The following is a 20,469-nucleotide window of genomic DNA, read 5'->3' on the forward strand; positions in this document are numbered from 1 at the left end:
AAGAGTCCCATGTGGCATCTAAAGTATGTGGGCACTTAGGTCTGGCAGTGTAGTAGCATGTACTCTACGTGGTAAGTGTACTGCACAAATATTTGGGAGATTGCCCTTCCAGATGCCCATCATGGCTGAAAAGTGGCCCTGAGGGTCATGCCCTATGCGTTGGAGGATAAACGGTACCCAACCCTCTTGCGTCAGTGGCAAATCCTTAGTGTACCCCTAGTGTGTAGCCGAATCTGTCTAGAGCTTTGTAGTAATTACCACAGATGTGTGTTTCTTGAAGTAGCACCAGGTCCGAGGCTAGCCGGCACAGATATTGCAACACTAGGGTGCACTTAATTTTACTATGTAGACCATTTACATTCCATGACCATATTGTCAAATCTCTCTGTCTAAGTTCTACGATTTATGTAGTGATTGGTGTGTTGACATGTGAGCTCCCCAGGAATAGATCTAACGTGTTGTATGTCCCTTCTCACTCTAGCCTGTGTCCTTCCTTTGCCTGCGATGCACACTGGGTCATGCTTGTCGTGATGAGTGGACTGAACACTAAATTGAAACTTCAAATTCTCATCTCCCAGCACCCCACCACCCTGCTACCCTGCACTGTAGGCTTAGAACAGCCCACCACCCAAACATGCAGAGTGCCTGTCGCACTAACTGTGCCATATTACTAACCAGGGTTGGCTGGCACCATTTCATTGGGCCAAACCGGTACCCCTCAGATGCTGCATCCCTTTGTCACGTGTACATTTTGTCTTTGTTACTTGCTAGTGAACAATGGTGGTATGTAGCTGCTGCGTGAGTCACGTCTTGTCTTGTTCTCATCAATGGCCAAATCGCACGCAAGTGCGGACAGTTTAAGTTTAAGTTACCTCCTGTTTGTTCATCATAGCCCCTCAGGGGACCATTTCTGTGCTGCGGCTGTCCTTTATCACTTTTTCCCTGGGAGCATGTCACTCTTGCCTATCCTGGGCCTCCTCTGTTGCACATTCTTCCTCGTGATCTGACTGTGTCTCCTCCAGGTGATTGAAATTGTGTGTCCTTTTCTTGGTGCTCTCTGCGTGCGACAATGAGGAGTGAGCCATACCTCCAATCAGTGCCATGCTTCTTGCGGAGAAATGAAGAGCAATGTTTCACCCTCCGTCACAACGCTCAACTTAGCTGGGTACAGGATCATGTATTTCAGTTCTTTGATGCACAATGCTTTCTTGACCTCTTCAAAACTGCACCGTTGGCGCAGCACCTGCAGGGTGAAGTCTAGAAAGAAGAGGATCATAATATTTTTGAATGTCAGGTAGCTGTGGGAGCGGGCCACTTGCAGGATATCATCTCTGCCGCAACAGTTGAATATATTGCCTATTATTGTCCGCGGTGGGGCACCATGTTTCAGTGGTGGTATCGGTGCCTTATTGGCTCGCACAGTCAAAAAGAACTTGGATGAGTGTATGGGGTGGAGGGTATTGAATATTGGATCTTCAAGAAATAGGTCAATGCTGGGCCCTTCGGGGACCCCTACCAACCTGATGTTGTTTCTGCAGGCCCTTCCTTCTTGGCCTTCCAGCTTGGCTGCCATAGTTGCTTGCTGCTACGTGAGATGTTGGACCTGCTCCTCCAGCTTCTGGGACTTGGATTGCAGAAGGTGAATGCATGATTCAGCCTCTGTTACTTTTTCTGAGATTTTTTGAAAATCTGCCCTAAGGAGTTTAACATCGACAGTCACTGAATCTAGCTTTGGGTCGATGGTACTTTTTAATTTGCTGATGGCTGCCGTTATCATGCTGAGGGAAGGCTCTGCTATGTTCACCACCTCTAACCCCTGCCCTGTCACCTCTGGGGTCAAAGAGTGCCCCGGGGATGGAAATTCAACGATACAGGCACTCACTGCCAGTTCTCAACCCCTCTCGACTTCCCTCGGGCCTCTGGACCTCGTCTGCTTTCAGAGGCCTTCTTACTGGCCATGACTGCCTCACCACTCCACAGCGAGTGTACACTGCTCCTTACATCCTGTATTTGTGCCCAGACTGTGGGTAGTTGTAGATTTGCCACTGGGCTGGGGGAGCGGAGGCAGGGGGGATCCCTCCAAGTTTTGCATGGCTTCCGATCTCAGCTCATTGTATCAGTCAATACCGGGGTTCAGGAGTTCTGAGCACCAATCGGCAGGTACCGGATTCTCAGTCTTGGAATGCGGGCCACGTCTTGTGGCTTCTTCAGCTCGCTGGAACACCGATCGCAGGCAGTGTCTCCCATTTCAGCAGGCTGTCACAACCGACACCCACCATGGGAGAAATCAAGTTGGAGCTATTGTCACTCCCCTCGCATCCTCCTCACCAGTTGGCCTCTCTTCTAGCTGCACTGTTGCAGGATGATAGCAGACATTTCATTCCGCCTCAAGCGCTCCGCTGTGCACGCAGGCGGTGGGTCCTGACTGGTATTGTTGCTTGGACACCATAGAGGCGGGCCCCATGGCACCATCATGGGTGGCCCGGCATCAGGTGAGGGACTGTTTCTGACACCGTATGCCCAGGTTTGCTTGGCACTTGTTGTGAGGTGCTGCTAGGTTTTCGAGCTCATTGTCTCCTAGCGCAAGCCCCCCTGCATTACAGTCTCCTTAGAGTGACCTAAAACTCAGCACCTCGAGGCCACCAGTCAAACAGAGGAAGCAAGGGAAGCTCTTGCGGTGAGTCTCTGTTTGTTTCTATGCCCCTCCTTCGACCAAGACTCTCTGTCGCAAGCGTGGCATTTCGAGCCCGACGGCTCTTGTCTCTCTTCACCGGCGGCTCGCATCTGCCCTGGCAGCGGGCCTTCTCCTTCTATTAGCGGTGCTCAAGGGCCACTGGGCGGGGATGCAGAGAACTCAGCCCGGTCTCTGCGCTTCACTGCAAGTTTCCGATACGGGTCTATGTCAATGCAACTTCGAATTGATGGTCAGATACTAGGGATGGTACGTTCAGACACTGAAAGCCTCACTAGTGTCTGGCCATCTTGGCAGTTTCCAAGCCACACTCCTATTTTTATCAGTCAAATCACATTCATCTTCTATTTGTGTACCACCCTGAGAAGGATTCTCATCACTCTTTAAATTTTTCCCTATGTAAACCACTATTCTGTTTAAGTTCGACACTTAATGACTGTCAGTTTTAATAGCATTGGTGAAAACTGTTTTCACTTTCAAAGGTTTATATATTTGTATACCACCATTCTTCCATCCTGGTTACTTTATCATGATCCAATCACCTACAGGAACTTTTGTTTGTTTAACTGAGTTTCTGTTGTCAAAACATATTTTGCTATCTCTTATTTTCTTGTCCTCTCGCAACCTCCACTCATCAGAAACTGATCTCTTCCTCCCATCACTCAAAAACATATTCACCCAAGATGGCTCTAAAACTGTGTTCGTGTGCCTCCCTTAAAATAAAACAAAAGGTCTTTCACCCATGATGGCGTGAGGTATGATCCTGTACACTCCATCTCTCTTGGACACTTGTTCTTTCCACCTCAGCTGATCATTTTAGCCAAGTAAATGGTTTATTTCAACACATGGTTGAACCTCTCTAGCATTCCATGGGTTTTGGGATGAAAGAGGGCACACTTCTTGTATCTGATACTACACTGACTGAGAAATTCTCCATTTCTTTAGACACTAGTTGCAACCCATTGTTCATCAGCAATATTTCAGGAAGACCTTCCCTTGCTATTAGTTTTTAAAAAAATAAAATGATGGCTTGTTTCAATACCTCTGGTGAAACACACCTCTAGCCACCTGGAGAATAAATCCATCTCTATAATGATATAACTTTCCTGATCATCCCCATGAATGGGCCCCAGAATATTCATGGTAATGTCTTTCCATAGCCCCTCTGGGTAAATCCTGTGTTCCATAGCTTTCTCATTTACAGCACACTGTACACATTCCCTCACTAATCTCTCAACTTGAAAATCCATCCCTGGCCACCATTAAGCAGAGCATAGCCTATATTTAGTTTTGGAGATTCCAAGATGGTACAGACTGTGCGCTTGATCCAACAACTCGTTCCTCAACTTGCTAGAAGGAAGTAATCTGGTTGCTCTAAACAACAAACCATCATTTGAGGCTGATTGGTCATGTACCCACCAGAAATAATAGCATTCTACACCACTTTGCTCTTTGTTATTCCAACCCATTTGTAACAGATCCTTTACTTTTTGCAACACATCATCCAACCTCATCTCACAATTATCTCATCGTAAACTTCACAAACAAATTCAGTTTGGCCATCCTTCCCTATTACACCTTTCTGATCCATGCCCACTGCAGGTACTAATCTAGACAAAGTATCCGCTATCACATTCTCTGCCCCAGGGATGTATTTTACATCAAAATTGTATTCTTGCCAACTTACCATCCACTTTGTGATACTCCTAGATACAGAGTCAATTCCTTTTGAAAACTTCACACAAAGGTTTATGACCCATTCTTACAACAAATGTACTACCCCATAAAAACTTCTTGTTTTTTGAGTGTCCAACCTACTGCCAGAGCTTCTCTCTCTTTATCACAGGGTATCTGGTCTCTTCTCCTTTTAGACTCCTTGAGATGAAGATGATGGTATTATCTGCTCCAAACACACCCTCCTAAACTACTGCACCTAATCCCTTGAGACTGGCATCTGTGCTGATTATTGAGCCTTTTGCGGGATGACAATTTTTTAGTTTGGGAGCTTGACCTAAATTTTCCTTTAGCTCAACAAACCCTTGTTCACACTCTGAGCTCCATATATATGCAACACACTTTCTCAATAAATTCCTCATATTCTAACTGATTCCTGCAAAAATTTAAAAAAACTTGTTATAGTACTCCGCAAAATCGCATTAATTCTTCCTTGGTAATGGGAGACACCGTGCTTTGAATGGTAATGACAAGTTCTGATTTTGGAACTACACCATCTTCTGTTTTGGTATGGCCTAAATAATAAATATTCTTCATACCAAACTTACACTTTTCTAACTTGATGGTCAGATTATACTCACATAGTTTGTCTGGCACTTGTCTTACTCTGGCATTGTGTTCATTTTCATCTTTCCCATATACAAGTACACCATCCTGATATGATATATACACACGCTGTCAATCCAATGTAGAACTTTTTCCATTGCTCGTTGAAAGACTGAAGCTGCGAAACTAAACCAAATGGTAGTCTGTTGTACCAGAAGGTCCCAAAAGGTGTTATGAATGTTGTAAGTTCTTGAGACGACTCCTCTAATTGGATCTGATGGTAAGCTGAGGTGAGGCCTATGGTACTGCTCCCCCTAACTTCGTCAATAGTTCTGAGATGTTGGGAAAACATTACCTGTCAACTTTTACATTTCTGTTTAATTGCCTAAGATTGACACACAATCCCAGACTTCCATTGAATTTTCTAGCTAAAACTACTGGTGCTAGCCCTGCAGTTCTTTCCTTCTTTTCACTTATTCCCTGAGACTATGAGGACACCACAAACCTTACTACAACAGCGTTGTGCCCCAGGGATCAATCAAATTTTGTTACACTAGCCTTTCATAAAACCTAACCCTTCACTAAATACTTCACTAAATACTTTTAGAAGTGCTCTCTTTAAGATATCTTGGAAGGTTGCATCAGTTAACTCCGAATCACTGACTTCACTTACGCTATGATGATTTATTTTTACAATGATGGGAGGATTCCTGTTAAGAACCAACATCACACCTAACAACCTTTGATGTATCCAATTTATTATGCTATTGCCTTCTTTTTGATACATACACTTTGCTGGAGGGATAGCGTTGTTCATATTTAATCAGTACTACAAATTATCCTAGTAACTCAATAGGCTCTCCACTATATGCACAGAGCCTAATATCAGGCTTCAGCAATCTTTCTTTCCCTTTAAATTTTTCCTTGCAGAGCTTACTTGAAAAAATAGTAATCTTTGCCCTAGAGTAGAACAGAATTTTTGTTTTATTCCCTTCAACCCCAATGCAGATATGTGGACCTGCATCTTTTCTTTCGTCAAACTGTAAAACTATTTGCCCAGATTTGAAGTCAGGACATGACACTTCCAATCTTCACTGTCACTTGCATTGACCTCATTTACTTTTTCTTTAGGTTTTTTCATCTTACAGACAGGTGCATGATTACTCTTTTTTTCTTACAATATGAACAGACTGCTTTAAGGGAAGGAAGTGCCTTGTCAAAATGACCACCTTGTCACACCAGGAAAAAAATGTAAACTATAGTCTGTTTATCTATTCTCCATGCTTGTTTAAATTCCCTTTTCTTTTCCTTCACCTTAGCAACATGTACATCTCTGGTAGTGATTCTCTCCATTACCTCAAGACAGTTTAGAGAATTCTGAATTTTCTTGGCTATCTGTAGTACCTAATCAACATTGGGCTCATCCCTTAACCAGACTTCATCACCCACTTTCTCAATGTTGCATTCTTACATGAATTGATCTCTGATTTTCTCATCCAACAGGGATCCAAACTTACATAAGGATGCTAAGCATCTAAGTTCTTTTACATAATTCTCTATAGACTCCCCATATATTTGCCTGCTTTTATCAAAATAATAGCGTTCAAGTACCCTTCTTACTTTTAACAAATAGTGTAATTCTAGTTTCCGTATGCAGTTTTCATACTCATTAAGATCTACAGCTTCACTGTCCAGTACGTCTGGTGACAGTGACACAGTAGTGCTGTTCATCTCTTAACACTCAGAGAAGTGCCCCATACCCTAGCATATCGTTCAAAACTTTTTTTCCCTTCTTCTACTTAGTAGGTGGTTCTCCAGGACTTGACAAGAAAAATGGAGGTGAAGTGACGTTCTGCATAATACTCAGTGCCAAAGAAACAATTATATAAGCTCACTTAAAATACTGCAACAGAAATATTGTACTCTAAAATTTGGTTCCTAAATATGAACTAAAATGGGCAAAATTCAAGTATGGTAAGAAATGTATCTAAATAACTGTAAAATGAGTATCACAACTTCGACCATGTGTTCATCTAGTTACATTTGATGGTGAGTGATACACAAGTATTTTGTGTCCATATTACAGATAAGTCTTACAACATAAATAATTTGCGTGATATGCAAGTATGCTGTCTGGGCATCACAGAAATGTCATTGAGAATTCTCTTTATGACAAGAAAGTGTGTGTATCATTGATACACCTCCTAAAACCTGACAAGAGGATGTCCACTGTACCTGCCGCACTGTGTCGCAATAGTAAGGCACTGTTGCGACTGCCTGTCGCCGTGACCTTGATTGAACAGGCATTCTGGTAGTGGCAGTTCCAAAAAATGAAAAGCACGTTTGTCTCTATGATGCAGTAGTAAGGTGTGCCTGTAGCTGGGATCGTGACCACACAGACATATATTTACTGCTGAGATACTAATTGGTAATGACGAAGATGGTACAAAGTCTTCTGGAAAGCCGTTTACTCAAAGCCATGTTTCTCAAAAACATCAATGACACTCCCAAAACATCAAGATGGCCACCACAGCGTCACAATGACTCAAGTTTCTAAGGAGAGTAGTGCTTGTGGTGCACACATTGTTCTTCTCAGCCCATAATGAGCTGAGTTTGCTTGTGGCTTCTGACTGCTACCCGCGCTCTCAACTCATGCACTAAGAATCAAAGACAAAGCATTAATAAAAGGCAGGAGTGAGAAAGGGATATCACTTTAGTGGCTGAATTGCTCAATGTGAGACCAGAAAACCTAGGATCCATTCCAGCTTGCCCACCTAACCATATTATGTAATCCTAGGCAATTCTTTTATTTTATTGCAACTGTCCAACCTCTAATACTGAACTGTACATAACAGCTACTCAAGTTCCTCTCTCTCAGTATCTCGTTCTTGGGAGCAATATCTCATTTTCAGAGGTTCTGGACAGTTTTCACAGTTCTCAGAAGGATAACTATTGAAAAATCTGGTTTTAATAAGAAAGAACTATACATTAGCTACCCAAAGAAGTTGTTTGGCACCTTTATATTTTTTAGCATAATATAAAAACAGCTCTCAAATCATGATTTTTTCCCTTTCCAGCATCCTGTCCTAAGTGAGTCTATGTTCTTTTACTAATTGCTATCATCTGCCCTCCCCGGTCAGGCTGAACAGTGATGACTGTGACTGTCATGTCTTCAGAAGCCACCCACCCATCCAGCAACATGGGCATAACTTCTTCTTTGACCTCTGCTGGCATCAGGCAGCCAGGGCCGAATGGTGCGCTCTGCATTTACAAAACAGAACATGCCCCCTGCTTGGCTATTCAGTACACAGACAATGAGTCTTTGCAGTGCCTCCCCACCCCACCGCGCACACAGGTGCTACAGTAGATTCTGCTACTCAGAGTCTGACTCTTGCAGCTGAGGGAATTGGACAGAGCTAAAAGCATGATCACAGTGTTGTAAGAGCTCCTGTGGCCATAGTAGGCTTTGGTGCTGGAACAATTTTTAGACTAGGGTGCTGCCATTCATGTTACATCACTGAATTCATGGGAATTCTGAACACATTTTTTAAACATTTCAAAAAGAACAAGTGTTGCAAATAAGCGAAGCCCATTCAGCAGGAGCACACTGTCACAAACACATTACTGAAACATGGCATGGTAGCCAGTGTCATTTACAGACAGCACATTTTCATTGAAATGACCACTAAATGTGCACAGACATTATTTTATAGATAAAACTATATAGCACACAAACAATAATTTGTGGAGATTGATTTTCAGAAAATATTTGTCAGTTGCACATCACTAAGTAAAGAGTCTTAGGGGCAGATTTAACAGCCCCTAGCACCACCGAAGCATCACTTTTCATGATGCTCAGGTGGCGCTAACCACTGCTCCATAGTTACAAGGAGGTGTAACACCACTTTTTTTGGCGTCACGCCTCCTTGTAAATATGGGCCCCTCCAACGCATTTTTCTGAGTCAGAGGGGCGTGCAATGGGTGTTGCAGTGGGCGTTCCACTGCAACACCTAATGCTTTTGACACTGTATCAGATTTACGAGTTGTAGTAAATCTGAGGCAGCACCAAAAACTGACACCTCCCAAGGGGTGGCGTTAACTTGGCAAAACAAGGAGGAATGCTTTTATTCTTCCTCGTTTTTTGCCTTTTCTATGTGTGCTGCATTTAGCAGCACACATAGACGAAGCAAAATGCCATGGATGATTGTTTATGTGCAGGAAGGTGTGCCTTCCTGCACATAAACAATCATTCCGAAATGATGCTTTGGTACTTCTATGTGTGCTGCATTTTGCAGCAAACATAGAAGGGCGAAATCATCATAATAGATTGTTTATGTGCAGTAAGGGACACATTCCTCCACATAAACAATCTATCCCCTCAACGCAGACACCCTTGTACTATAGTGCAAGAAAGGATGCCTGTGTTGGCGCAGGCAGCTAAATTTAGCACCGGCGCAGGGAGAAACACAGGGCTGCGCTGTATTCCTGTAAATATGGTGCATCCCTGCATTTCAAAACTGGTGCGGCACTGCTATTTTTTGGTGCAGCACCGCTCTGCGCCACTTTGGCTTAAATCAGGGCCTTAATTTGTTTTGAAGCTATTAACATTTTGTTTCCATCACACTTTAGAAATAGAAATTTGGGCTTTCCTGTTTATTTATTCTGAAATAAGTTATTTATTTTGAAATAACTTCATTTATAAATATTTCCATAATGTGTTTTCAGAAAGCAATATCCTAGTCTTTCCTTTTACACCACAAAGTTTCACATAGTTCACTTTACAAAATCCTAGCACTTTACAGTTAGCGAAAAAACGTAAACACCAGTCTCCATGTTTAAAAACATAAGCAGCCTTTTTAGGAAATCAGACTGACATCTGATCGCTGACTTTGAAGGAATAGCAACTGTTACAAGAGAAAAAAGATGAAAACAAAAAGTAATCTTTAATAATCTATAATGCTTGTGCGTTTTCGCAACTCCAGCGTGAGTATTTATGTGCCCTCTCAGGGCTGGAGGGGCCTTTGTAGTTGGGCCCCCTCCTACCTCTGGTCCCTGATGCAGTGCACCAGCTGCACCAATGGTAGCTACGCCTCTGCTTGGAAGAAGGAATGGTCTTAGAGTCGTACCAGGACTCTTCCTGCTGGTGTATTACATCAATCAATGTAACTGTCTGCACGGTGTTTCCTTGTTCTCTGTCCCCCTTTCAAACGCAAGATGGGTCGCCATCTCCAGTGGAAGGCGGACTAGAGGCTCCAAACATCTGGCCTACTTTTCACTAATGCACTGTACCCCATGCAGGTGGGATTTCACAACTTAACTGGTACAGTGTGTTTACTGTAATCAGTTACATTGTATCTGCCTGCGCTGAGTGTGCCCAGTTAAGAGAGTGCAATGGAACAAACTGGAAAAGTGTGCCCTATATATAAAATGCCAATTTAGTGTGGTCAATTCGAGATGGAGCTTAGCTCTTCAGATGAATATCTACTTCAGATGTCCGTTGCGAGGCACAAGTCAGTATCAATGGCTTAGCATGGAGCCTCCCCACTATTGTTATAGTTCTACCCTTGGCCTCAGAGTGTCAGAGAGAGGTTTATGGCTTCTTCTTGTGCCCCCACACCTCACCTGCTTACATTATTGAAAGGTTTATGGCATCAAATGGACTTGAAAAGTGACCATTTTGTATTTTAAGCCCTGCATCCCACTAACAGCACCCTTTTGTTCTGTGAGAATGGCGCAGCAGGAGGATATTATAAATTCCCTTAAATGTAGAACATAAATCAAGTGATTAGCTCTCTAAAACAGGAATTGACATAGCCAATAGATCTTGCTTCTGAAAGGTGTTAGATAACCTTTTAGTTTTGCGAATGGTTCTTGCCAATGCTGTACAGTATTGTCCCAAAGAAAAAAACGATTGTTGCTTTTGGTAAACAAAATTGAAAAAAAGGCAAAATGGCTGTTAGAAATTGGTGTCTCCACTTGGCAGAGGTATTCACCCTGTCCAAGTAGGGACCACAATCCTAGTCAGCATCAGTCAGATACACAACCTAAATTAACCTGTGCTCACTGTGTAAAGTATTTGTGCAACACTTAAATTATAGATTATTTTTATGAGAAAATAAGACCAAAATGACAAAACCCAATAAGTAGAACTCTAGAGTTGAGTTTTTAAAGAATAAAGTACAATCTAGTGCTTAGAAGTCAATAGCGCTAAAATGTTACTTGAGGTTGCACTAGGCCTGGGTAGATCCAAAGTTTAGGCTGACCACAAAGGAAGGCAGGCAGGCTACAGAGACCACGCAGGGCCCGCTGAAAAAACCTTGGATGGAGGGTTGCGTCAACATTGAGGAGGCAATGTGAAGATAATGCATTGATCCTGATCAGGGCAATCTGTGGGGATGCTTTGTCGTGGAGATAGGCAGTTGTCAAAGTGAGGTCTTCGAGGTGCAGCTTTGAACCCCTTGCGATAAAGGCTATGAGACAGTGTTGAGCCGCGCAGTGAAGGCAATTCTCTGGGGCTGGTGGTGATGCATCGATCCTAAGCCCACGGTCACCAATGTGAAGATCTCAACCTCAGTGGCGATACCTTGGTGTTGAGGGAGGATGCAGTGGTTCCCATCAGCGCAACAACATCAATGTGTCTATTTTTGCAGGCAAGTAGCTCAGAGCTGGCAGAGTGCAGCAGCTAAAGCAGAGTTGGAGGACGTCTTTGATTCCCCTGAGACTTCAGAATAGGAGACAAGCCAGCAAGCCCTTGAATTCACTTGGTTTATACAAAGATGTAGAGGATAATTCCAGTTCTTCTCACTCAAGGCAAGAGGCAGCAGACAGCAGGCCAACACAGCAAAGCAGTTCAGCAAAGTGGCAGTCTGTTCTGGCAGCACAGTCACAGCAGTCCTTCTTCCTCAGATCCAGAAGTGTACTGATTTGGTGGGGCTTGTGGTCCAGTACATATACCCAGAGGAGGCTTTGATGTTGGGGAGACTTCAAAGAGAGGCTTTTGAAATGTACAAGGTCCCTGTCCTTCCTTCCCTGGTTCTAGACACTCAACTGGGGTTACAAAACACTTTGTGAGGGGACATTCATAGCCCCGTTCAGATGTAAGTGTCAGCTGTGTGACCGTCTAGAGGGAATGCACAAAACCCAGCTGTCACCCACCCCAGACATATATTTAGAGACAGGCAGAGTCACAGAATGGTTAAAGCAAGAAAATGCCAACGTTCTAAACGTAGAATTTGAGACTCACAATTTAAAATCCGACTTCACCATAAGTTGTGATTTTAAATGGTCAGTGCAGAGACACCGACTCCAAATTTCTATCTTGTCCCAATTGGAAATTACACTTAAAGACTCTCTCAAGGTAATCCCATTGTTAAATTATGTGATAGAAAGGCCTTATTGTAGTGAAAAATGAATTTATTCGTTTTTAACTACCAGGACATGTTAGACTTAAAAGTACATGTCCAAACGTTTAAATACGCTGCACCCTTCCCTTAGGGCTAAGTGGGCCTACCTTATGGATGACTTACATGTAGGAAAAAACTAAGGTTTAGGCCTGGTAAGTGAATGCACTTGGCAGGTAGACATGGCAGTTTAAAAAATGCACACACAGGCTCTGCAGTGGCAGGCTTGAGACATGTTTGAAGGGCTACTGTAGTGGGTGGCTCAACCTGTACTGCAGGCCCACTAGTATCATTTAATTTACAGGCCCTGGGCAGATATATGCCAATTGTGGATAAGCCAATATCACCATGTTTAGAGTATTGAGCCCCTGCACTTTAGCACTGGTTAGCAGTGGTAAAGTGCGCAGAATCGCTAAAGCCAGCAAACATGATGTCAGCAAAACAGGAGGTCAGAAGGCAAAAAGTCAGGGGAAACCATACCAGGATGCCAGGTCTAACAATGGCCATGTCCAGCCTGATTGCATATATTTATGCATGTGTCACGATTTGTGTGCACATATGAGGCATGGTATTGCAGTGGCTCTTTTTACTTTCAATTTACCTATCCAAGATGGCTGATGACTGTCTTGAAAAGGTAAAATAAAAAGTCTGTAAAAGTGCATCATAGAGAAAGAAGCAGCCCAATGTCAAAATGTAGCAGTAGAGCTGATAAAAAATTAGAAATGAATAAATATCAACAGGAAGGGGCAGGAGAGCAAGGAAGAAACAAGGGAAACAACTCAGCGCCACTGAGTAGTAGGGAGCAAAGGAGAACAGGAAGGGGTGTGGAGCAATCAAGAGGTTGAGGAGAAAATAAAAAGAGCTGGGTAGATGCTGAGCAAGACATGGAGGTGAAGGGGAGCACTGAGCATTGGATGAGCTGGTGGGAAGCTACAGGGAGAGCACGGGGCATGGAGTTTAGAGTTAAAGAAACACATGGTGAGAAAGCAAAACAACACATGCTCTTCCAGGAGTGCTACAAAAAGTCAACAAAGTTTCATAATATCAGCCATAGAAAGATAAGTCATACAGTCCCAAGTATGATAAAGAAGCAATGCTTCAGAGCAGGGACAAACAGAAGAAGAGGAGGGAAAACCATTGAACAAGAAGCATGCAAAGGAGATTGACAAGAAGCCAACTAATCATAAGCACTGGGCTAATTCAAAGGCCATCCTCACTACAGGTATTGTACTTTAAAGGTCTTTCAACTATAGAAAGCTAATGCTGGCATTAGGTGAGACGTAAAGGCCCTGCCCAGAGTTTGAAAGCAAAGCAATGAGTTCCAGTCAATGCAGCCACGCTTACTCACAGTGTAGGCTGCGTATGGCACCAGTGACTGAAACCTAACCTGTCCAAGAGCAGGAAAAAATGTTGGGGTCTCTTCTCACTCATCTTAGTAGTCAAATACTAGAGAGATCACAGGAGTAGGCTCGTCAATTGGTCAGCCTCTTGATGTCAAGACAGGCTGGAGCCTGTACTCGCCGTGTGTACTTCCACTACATGAAAGATATCCTGCCTTTGTTATGAAAAGATACTACTACTTTTCCAAAAAGATCGACTCCAACAAACGGTGTGTAAAATATTGACAACTACTACTGCAGGCTAATATCATCACTGATGGAGGAGGCCTCTTAGTAGAATGTGTCTAAAACTAAATTTAATTATGTCATGGGTTTTGATGAGGAACTTTGCGAGAGGAGATCAAATATTAGCCTTAACTATTAGCCATAACTGATATCTCCTGTTAATGGATCCACAAACAGTGATGCCTCTAGCAACAAAATACCATCTCAAAACAATATAGATGAAATGGAAGCTGCAGAAGAGTCTATAATGACTCCTAACTCACAACTATATGAAGATATTAGATTTTTTGTGGAGCTAACTCAATACAGTTACTGTGTAAGAGTTGCAACCAAACTCAGTGCTGTAGAATTTTCTGTGGTGAGTTCATTCTATCCTGCATATAGACAAATCTGGATGGGGACTGCATGCACATCTAGAATAACTCACAAAGAAGAATGACTGACCACATGAAGCTTAATTCTAAAAAGACATTTGCATTGTTTATACCATGAAAGAAAATGTATTTATGATTTGACATGAATCTCTAGTCTAAATTAAATCTTCAGACCAGCGGCTGGGAGTGGGCGCTTGTAGGCGGATTCACACAATGAACTTCTCAATATATGTGTGACTATAGAGGACATTGTCCTCCTCCCAGACCAGGAAGCCAGTATCCCCTAAATTAGGGTTAATATATCTATATCTATTCTCAGGTAGAATTTACCTGGGTCTCCTGGTTTTTATTATTGTATAATTTTGGTGACTAGAGCATGTACATTTAGCGATCCTTAGTCCTGAAGAATGTCCCGGACCTGCTTAGGCTAAACATTAGGGTAGAAACATGTTGGCTGAGAGAGACGATTTGAGGCATTGACCCCAAAACACCATTTCGTGTTTGTTTTATACGTACCTGAAGTGCCATTATTAAAGATGATATACCAGGCAACCACAAGGTATTTTTAGCATGTCTGGATCTTGACATTGTCCAGTAGATTTATTTTTATCTTAGGACTCCCTCATTCATCTAAGTCCATCAGGAGTTTGAGTGTATCCTAGTAGTAGTGGCCTACCAGGATGGGGAGAGGTTGGCGATGATGAAGCATGATACAAACTGTGTGTGAAGCTTCCTCTTCATAAGAATGGTCTTCCGACGTATCCCAACAGTAGTTCTGCGACGTCCTTAATTGGACTCTGACTTGTACTCCTTAATATGACAACAGTCAACCTTTTTAGGATTGGAGCTACCGTACCTGTTTGTGATTTAGGCCCTCATTCCGAGCCTGGCGGGCGGCGGAGGCCGCCCGCCAGGCTTCCCCCCTCCGAAATACCGCTCCGCGGTCGTAAGACCGCGGAGGGTATTCCGAGTTTTCCCCTGGGCTGGCGGGCGGTCTTCACAAGACCGCCCGCCAGCCCAGGGGAAAACTCCCTTCCCACGATGACGCCGGCTCGTAATAGAGCCGGCGGAGTGGAAAGGTGCGACGGGTGCAGTTGCACCCGTCGCGTATTTCAGTATCTGCTTTGCAGACACTGAAATACTTTTAGGGGCCCTCTTACGGGGGCCCCTGCCTTGCCCATGCCATAGGCATGGGCACGGCAGGGGCCCCCAGGGGCCCCGCGACTCCCCCTCCCGCCATCCGGTTCCCGGCGGGAGAACCGCCAGGAACTGGATGGCGGGAGGGGGAGTCGGAATCCCCATGCCGGCGCAGCATGCTGCGCCGGCTTGGAGGATTCCTTTGGGGCAGCGGGAAACCGGCGGGAGACCGCCGGTTTCCCTTCTCTGACCGCGGCTGAGCCGCCGCGGTCAGAATGCCCCGCGGGGCACCGCCGGCCTGTCGGCGGTGCCACCGCGTCCCACGGCCCTGGCGGACTTGTTCCGCCAGGGTCGTAATGACCCCCTTAGTGTTTGACTAGGCATGATGGCCGGTGGCCTGACCGCCTCTTCTCCACTCATCTGTAAAAGGTATCTTCAGATTAGGCAATAGTCTTGTATTATGTCATAACCATGTGAAAAGATAATACTAACTAGTTGAATGCTTCCCTATCGGTTTCTCTTTCATGTTGTGAAACCAGAATCACTTGGTTCCATTCTTCGAATGTCATTACTCTATTATGAACATGCCATTGCTCATGGATGTCTTATAATATGTTCTGATGTATTTCATGTCTGAATTGCAATATTATTTTTATATCACCTGAATGAACTCAGAGGGCTTTATTTATTGAGTGTAATAAATAACACATATTACAAGTTTCAGGAGATTAACAGGTGGATATTGGTGTTTAACGCACCAAAATCTGCATGTTATGGTAAATACCATATGTTTTCCCCTATTAAATTGCGGCAGGTTTGACCTGCTGAAATGTGACAATGGTTGGGTTTTTTAAAACATTCAATAAATATTGGATATATGAATTCCTTCAAACTTGTAATTCCAACCCATAATATGTCCTACGGTTCGTGTACGCCGAAGCCAAGAAGCTATTTTATCCAGCGTTGTGTAATTGCACATTTTCTTCATTGTGCAGTAAGCGTAGCCTTGTTTTCAGTTCTAGCACAACAAAGCATAAACTATAGATAGTAGTGTAGTCATCGCATGTTTATATTTCTGTATTTACTCCTCAAGGACTTTTCACTGCCTTTCTCATGAGAAGATCCTGCCATCTGCTCATTAGTTAGTTTCAAGTAACAGGTTTGAGAACACACACAGGGGGTTATTCCAACTTTGGAGGAAGTGGTAATCCGTCCCAAAAGTGACGGTAAAGTGACGGATATACCACCAGCCGTATTACAAGTCCATTATATCCTATGGAACTCGTAATACAGCTGGTGGTAAATCCGTCACATTTGGGACGGATTACCACCTCCTCCAAAGTTGGAATAACCCCCACAGTTTGCTTTCTTTCTTTTTTTCATTGAGGAGGAAGAAATTCCATAGAAAAAGAATTCATAAATTCTCAAACGTTATATCCATACAAACTCAATGATGAATCCTAAAATTCAGACATTGTTGAGCTCACAGAACGGGAAATCGCAAGTTGTAGGGAAATGCCTCTTTTTGCAAGTTCACCCCCACAATTTTGGACTGATGATGCTGGTTTTTCAACTCTGACAGTGCACTTAGGCCTGCCAACCAGATCTCAGTGCCAATGTCTAAACTCTATACAAATTTCATATTGAATTGGACACACCAAATTAGCAAGGTCTTACTTACTTACAAGTCCCTAGTATAAGGTACGCAGGATACATAGGGCATGTAAGACAAGAGTATCCAATCAGGGCTGTAGCACTGCTTGTGCCACCCTTGATGTGGCAAGGTACAAAATGGCTCCCAGCCTGCCACTGCAGGCTGGGAGCCATTCAATGTTGCCATTTAACCCAATGGCAAAGCCACGTTATCTCTTTTCGAGGTTGGAGGGCGACATAGGCTGCCCACCAAACTCTTTCGGACGGAAAACCATCACTCCGGTTTTCTACCCGCTGGCCCTATTATGAGTTTTCTGCTGGGCCAGCGGAATACTCACCACAACATTGGCGCCAGTTCGAATGGAGCCAGCGGCATGTTGCAGTGCGTTGGGTGCAGCAGCACCTGTCATGCTTTTCACTGCCTGTAATTCGGGCAGTGAAAAGCGCTACGGGCGGTCAATGGGGCCCCTGCACTGCCCCTGCCAAGTGCATGGGCAGAGCAGTAGCCCCTGGCACCCCGTCTCTGGCAGCCTTTGCATGGCGGTGGGACCGCCATGCAAAAGCCGGCAGAGAGAGAACTCCTAATCCCCAGGGCAGCACTACTTGCAGCACTGCTCTGGTGGATTAAGACCGCCGGCACCACCAGGCTGTCAACTGGCGGCAACCTGGTTGTCGGACCGTGAAGGCTCCACCATGGTCGTAATGTGGAGGCCAGACCGCTGCTTTGGCAGCTGTCCGACCTGCACTGAGAGTCTGGCGGTCCCAGGACCACCAGACTCGTAATGAGGGCCTATGTGTAAGTCTCCTCTAAGGAAGGCCTATAGAGTCATATGGCAGGAAGATTTATTTTGCTAAGAAAGACATGTTTTATGATATGTATTAGCATTAACATTTCAAAATTGTCGTTTTGCTAAGAGCAACGTTTGTAGCCCCTTTGGCCAATACAGAGTTACCGGGTGACATCCCAACTCCGCTAACTTTTGGCTAGTACTACCACACTGGGTCATGTAAGGTATCAAATTAATCAGGGCATTAAGTGCGACCTGATCAAAAACTATGTTACTATCAAAGGTTGGCAATGTTTAGAAAGTTGCCACTATGTACCCTGCTCCTCCAGCAGCCCTCACAAAGGCATACACACACAGACAGCTTTCTGACTGCCTGGGTAGATATGTGAACAGCTCACAGGCTCATGAAAAAAGGCAGTTTTGAAGCAGCAAGGTGTCACCTTCTCTGCCAGGATGGCTACTCGGGGGGCTAGCCAGAGGTGTGCTTCAAAGAGGAATTTGCCTTTCATAGACTACTTCGACCAATATCCCTAAGCATTATGCTTTTTGTTCTTGTAGCCAGCATGGAGACAGGGCTAGAGAGTGTAAATGCCCCCAAACCGGTTTTACAGTGTGCGTGTTACCCTCAGGTAGCCACACCTCTAGTGTGGGCTATCTTACTCCAGACAGAAGACCAAGGAAGGGTAGTGCCATCATGAAGGGTCAAGAATGCAGCATTCTGGGATAGTTACATGTCCCACATCGCAGGAAATTTGTCAGTGGGTAGGAAAGGCCCCAGTAGCCCATTGGCTAGTGATCGCACTTTCCTGGGATAAATATGGCACCCCTGGCACGTTGACCCTCAGTACTTGCTGGATTAGGAAGGAGGAAAAGAAGAAGAACACTTTGTACCAGTTGGGAGTGCACAAAGAGAGGCTGTGATGCCAGAGTGACTAGTGTGCTGCTCTTTAGGATAGCGGATTTTGCACCCTACTCTTTGTGCCAAGCTTGGGGGAAAGCTGATTCCCAGTCAGAAGAACAGATGTTGAGGGTCAGTTGGCTGGTCTCCCAGAACAGCACTGGGGACATTAAAGCTGAAAGAGCCCAAGTCACCCTTGGCAGCAACCGCAGGTATTTTGCTGCTACCAGACGTCGGTCACCCCAAAGGAAAATTCAGAGATAGCCACACGGTTCACCCATGTCTGTTGGAGCCATGGGTGTTGGTTGTGACAAGATTCATTGACCAAGAGGGACACAAGCCCCACCAAAGAGTTGCAAAAGTTGCAAAAGTACAAGATCTGCATCAGCAGCCCTTGGAACCCTGCAAAGAGGACTTTGTGGGACCCCAAGATCCATGAACAGAGTAGCCCCCACCCACCTGTGGGCCAGGGGCTGGACAGGCTTCACCCAACTGACTGCACAACATCAGGAGCATCCTTGAGTATCTTTGAGCCTGCATTCGTCAGCATCAGGACAACTCCACTGTTGCCTTTGGAGGTCATTCTGTACATTTTGGGTCTTGCTCTAAAAATGCTCTGGTGGCCAGGTATCTTTCCAAAGTATCCTCTGTCCTGCTGGACGCGGTTGCCAAACTCGGGCCGGAGCTGCAAATTAACTTTTGCAAAACTATCAACAGTTTCCAAACTTTTTGTTGGCCAGTGCTTGTTTGCAGTTGATATAAAAGCTATTTGTTATTTCTAAAATCTGTATCACCGGAACCCTCCAAGGGATTTTGATGATTAAGGTCTCTAACAATGTATAAAAATCTGCTCTATTTTTTATAAATCAGTGTCTTGTCACTTCCATGTTGTGTAACTTTTTTCTTCTGTTGTTTGGTGCTGTTAAATGCTTTAAACATTGTTCCTTTGCTAAGTTTACTACTTGCAGCCACAGCTACGGAGGATTGAGCTTAATGTTAAGTAAATGTACGTGACTGGACCCAAGATGGTATTTGTGAGTGTACTGCATGGTAGGGCTTCCCAGCCACACCATATAGCACACCCAAAGTTTTCAATTATTATATTCTTATAACATAAGAAAAAAGGGAAAAAAATCTCCATGGGGTAATATGTACACAATAAGAAAGTACACCGAAATTACAGAACCAGTGAAGTCATCCATGCACAGAACTTCAAATAAAAAAGCTGAGAAATAAATAGGAAAAGTGGGCAAAGGAATCCCCCTACCATAAGCCTCCTACCTTTAAAACCAAGCCAGGTAGAAACAATCAAATCAACAAAAGGTACTGGAAAGTGCCAGCCAGTTGGTGAAAAGCAACCAGATAGCTAATCCCCTCAGCCGAGTCCCCAGCCCTTACAGTGATAAGACATTCTTCAAAATAATACATCAAGATAACCATGGGCAAAAATGGGGGTAACAATTAGGGGTTCCTTATTCAGCCATGCTGCTGAAATGCAAATACGGACCATGTACATAGCAACAAATAAGGGGTATAATGTACGCCCCTCGGTCACAAACAGAGAGCCTACCACGAATAACATAGGCTGAGGTGTAATACAGATCTGAGTCTTTAAAATCGTG

The sequence above is a fragment of the Pleurodeles waltl genome, chromosome 9 (genome assembly GCF_031143425.1).
Source record: "Pleurodeles waltl isolate 20211129_DDA chromosome 9, aPleWal1.hap1.20221129, whole genome shotgun sequence".
NCBI lineage: Eukaryota > Metazoa > Chordata > Amphibia > Caudata > Salamandridae > Pleurodeles > Pleurodeles waltl.